This window comes from Ursus maritimus, unplaced genomic scaffold (genome assembly GCF_017311325.1).
Source record: "Ursus maritimus isolate PB19 unplaced genomic scaffold, ASM1731132v1 scaffold_6, whole genome shotgun sequence".
Lineage (NCBI taxonomy): Eukaryota > Metazoa > Chordata > Mammalia > Carnivora > Ursidae > Ursus > Ursus maritimus.
Genome location: NW_024426774.1, coordinates 41,072,013 through 41,076,354, shown reverse-complemented (window position 1 = coordinate 41,076,354; position 4,342 = coordinate 41,072,013).

The following is a 4,342-nucleotide window of genomic DNA, read 5'->3' as shown; positions in this document are numbered from 1 at the left end:
TACTCAAGATTCTTTAAAAGAAAACTTTTAATCATTGAATTTCTATACTGAAAGAAAAAGTGCAATGGAAATTTCAAGCCAGTTTCAGGTTTTGGTTAACTGTTAGACAAAATCTTTTGTTTTTAAAATCCCATCTCGAAGTTACCTGTTTTAACCTTCTGACAAGCATGATTCAAATGGCTATACCAGTTGATAGTGCCTTCTATTAAGCAAAGGAAAGAGATGCATATTTTCAGTTCAGTAGTCAATCCTCCCTTTCCTATAATTTTATAGCCACTTTGGCAAGCAACCTCAAGCACTCAGCAGGAACCAAAGGTCAGAGTTCCTTATCTGCATTGCTAATACTGGACAGAAGAACCTACCCTCAGTTAGCACTTCAGAAATTGTCCGCCATCTATTTAATCCCAATAAATTATATTTATAAAAGATGATCTGACTTTTTGATCAGACTTTGTCTTGATTCACAATTTGCCACCCTCCCAGCCTTCTGGCCCTAACTGGGACAGGGCTAACAATGGGGTGACATTTGAGAGCAGAAATGAAGCAAGGAGGGAGAGAGTTAGCTCCCTTTCCTATACACTTATGAAAGGTAATGTCTGCAGATTTTCAGAAGCCCACCCTCCGAATACTCAGCTGGAAGTGTCTGTTCCTTGCCTTCTTTGAAAGCCAAGGTCTGTTTTAGCACTGTGACCCTGTCATTGTAAGAACTTTAATTAGTATTGAATGTAGCCTGGTAGAATCCTAAGTATCTGTGAGGCTACATTAGTTCTATGATTCCCGTGCTCCAGTGACTATGAATTAATGACAATATCAACTTCAAGGTTCTTCTTTCTACTTTTAACTTTTCAAAATATCCATTAGCTAGATTAATATTTTGTTCTTAACTGTTACATCTGTCTTTCCCCCTCCAAATCATGTCTTTCAGATTACAAGTATTTTATCTTGAACTAAATAGGGACATAGTGCTTCTGTTTGCAAAAAAAAATGTTTATTATTTGTCTAAGCCTAATTTAATTTACCTTTAAAATGTGGTTCTTCACGGTCTCTATTAGTATTGCACCGTAACTCTCCTTCATTATTATGTTTGCGTCCCTTTAACAATGCTTTTATCTTAGCAAAAGATCTTTTTGCAGTCCAGACGATGGGACACAAAGCATTGAATAAATTTAATTTTAATATTACTGGAGAGCTCCTCTATAGTCAAACAACATTTCACCCCCATCACAATGTTTATGGGAATGATTTGCAATACTGTATATGATATAATTCTTTTAACAATAGTCCAATAAAATGGATATCATTATATGGTTGCACAAATGTCTTTCCCTTCAATAAAATTTTTAGTTATGTGAACACTCTATCTTTTAGAATGACTTACAAATAAAATTTCTATCTTGACCTGTGCATTAAAATACAAGAAGGGGGAGCAAAATCTATTTTTTAAAACATGGCCTAACCACCTAGTGACTTGTTTAACTGGGCATCAATCTTTGTAGCTGCCAAATCTTTTCTCTTTCCTTCAAATAAACTGGCATAATGCTGATTTTGTTCATATGTAGACACAGGATGTCCTCTATCCTGGAGGAATAATTATTAGTTTTTCCTCAGAGCAATCTGAAGGGTACCTCTGGTCTTAGAGACATCCTTTTCTCCCAGAAAATAAACAAACAAACAAAAACAAAACCAAAAACAAAAACCAACCCTTATTCTGTTCCTTGCTCTTTCCTGCCCCATTTGAGGAGTGATGAAAGGAAAGCAAAGTATTTTCGGGAAAAATGAAGCATACAGAAGTACTCTTATATGTTTCAATGAAAAAGCTTAGATTCTATCTAAGGGGCAATTTTAAGTAAATTTGTTATGGTGTAGGTTACTCCTTGGAGCTGCTCATCACTATTTTCTGAATCCTTATCTTGGATAACTCATGAGCTTAGCCATACATTGTATGGTCTTGAATAGCAAAACTCCCTGTGTTCCTCAGCTCCAACTTGCCATATAAATATACTTCATCATCACTGGCACCAACACACCAAATTTTATGCTTGCCATATGCCTTAGTATATTTGGACTGCTGTAACAATACTGTAGGCTGGGCGGCTTATAAATAGCAGAATTTTATTTCTCATAATTCAGGAGGCTGGGAAGTCCAAGATCAAGCTGCTGGCAGATTTGGTGTCTAGTGAGAGCCCCCTTTCTGGTTCATATATAGTTATCTTTTTGCTGTGTCCTCACATGTTGGAAGTGGTAAGGAAGCCCCATGTAGTCTCTTTTATAAGGGCACTAATCCCTTTTGTGATGGCTCCACCCTCATGACCTAATCACCTCCCAAAGGCCCCATCTCCACATACCATCACACTGGGCATTAGGATTTAACATGAATTTGGGGGAGATACAAATATTTAGTCTATAGCACCAGGTTTCTTAATGATATGCACTGTCTATATACCTGGCCACGGAAAGAGTTCCACCAGGGCTTTCAGCATTTCTAGATTAGATCTGACTTAAATTGTTATAAACTTTTCTTTTTTCTGAAACCACACTTGTTTTATTTCCAACTCATTAATGTCATTGGACACTTTGAAAAGACATCATTGATAGCTAGTGATTATTTTTAGAATTAGTGCATAGTTTTTCTTTAGCTTTTTCATATCAAGCATGTCAGCTAAGTTTTCAGTTGCATTGTCTGTCCTTCTAATCATATTCTTAGTTTGGTAGAACTACCTCCAATAAGAAAGAGCAAAATAAAATCACTCATATTCAATTTTGTAATCCCATGGCTTTAACCAGTATCTCTAAAACGGTTGCTTTAGAATGATTAGTACTTATGAACTTCCTTAGAGTTAAAACAGAAACAATCAATATAAATATAAATGTTTTTTCGATGTGTGAGATGATGAATTTCATATCTCGCTTAATGAGACTCACTCTTTCACATGGGTTTTAAGTGAAAAGTATATCAGTTGCAGGGGAGGGGGGTGTGCTTACTTGCATCATTGCTCAGAGAGGCATTTATTCAGAGGTGCAAGTAAGTCAGTGCAATCTATGTGGGTAGATTATTTTACCTCCCTCCATGAAGGACGCACACACACACAGTAAAAGAATGGAAGTCCTGTGCTAGAATTTACTGGTTGCAAAGGTGTACATATACATACACAGTCATACATATAATGTATTTTTACAGTGCATAAGTTATCAGTTTTTTTTAATAATTACAAAAGAAGCAACTCTAATCAGACAGGTTATAAATACTAGTGCTCCCATTTTCTAGTTGTAGTCTCTTTAATAAATCTTATTACGTCTCTGAAAAAATTTTCCTTCATTTTTAAATGACAAAATTTAAAATTTCTCTCTTTACTCACATTGTTATTGTCAGGGTCAAATAACAAAGTATTTTTGTCAATTGTCCATAGACTGAAACTTACTATATGCATATTATGAATCCCTTATGAAAGATATCTCTCATTGATTGTTAATGGCATTCTGAATATAAATTGAACAGGCCTTTCTTCTTCTACTACTCTTCTTCCTCCTCCTCCTTCTTCTCTTTTTCCTTAGTGATTTCATACTGTTACTTAGTAAAATTACATAATGCACTCCATGTTTGTAGTTCAGCCTTCTAAGATTTGGCTGCCTTTGAGTCAGCCATGGACGACTAATGAATATTTTGATAGCTTGACAATCTTTTACAAAACCTGGTAGGCTAATGTTAGTTGTCCTTTTTAATATAGGCAATAAAAAATAAGTCTCTTATTAATTGAGGAGACATCCCAAACCTGGGTTAACCACCACCTCATGGTAGGGAACCTCAGGTGTTGATCTTTCACATTTGTTTCTCTGTTTGTCTCCATTCCTTTTAGAGCTCTGACCACTTGACAGGAAATGTTCGCCAGCTACTGATGGGATGCAATTACACATATCAAAATTATCATCCTGAGGTAACTGTCAGCTTAGTGCATTAGCTAAGGCTACAATTACATTGTGACATTTGGCTAATTGTCATTCAAGCCCCAAAGACAAAGATGCTGACTCTAAGTTCCAAAGCTGACCTTTTTAGAGGGAGCTAATTGGAAGGGTTCCTTTCCTTCCCAGGAACCTTCTATTTAGCATCTTTAAATAACCTGCAAAAGCATTTACCAGCATTAAGATACATAATGCAGTCACTTCCACTTACTCTGATCCCTGGATCATATTACATTTATCACTTGATTTGAAGCATTAAAACCCTACCAGCCTTCTCTTCTAATCAATGGTAATTATTTCAAGCAGATTTTAATGGATAATTCAATTATAAGACCTTCAGAAACCTGCCACTTTTAAAGGCAATGAAAACAAACAATTAAAAAAA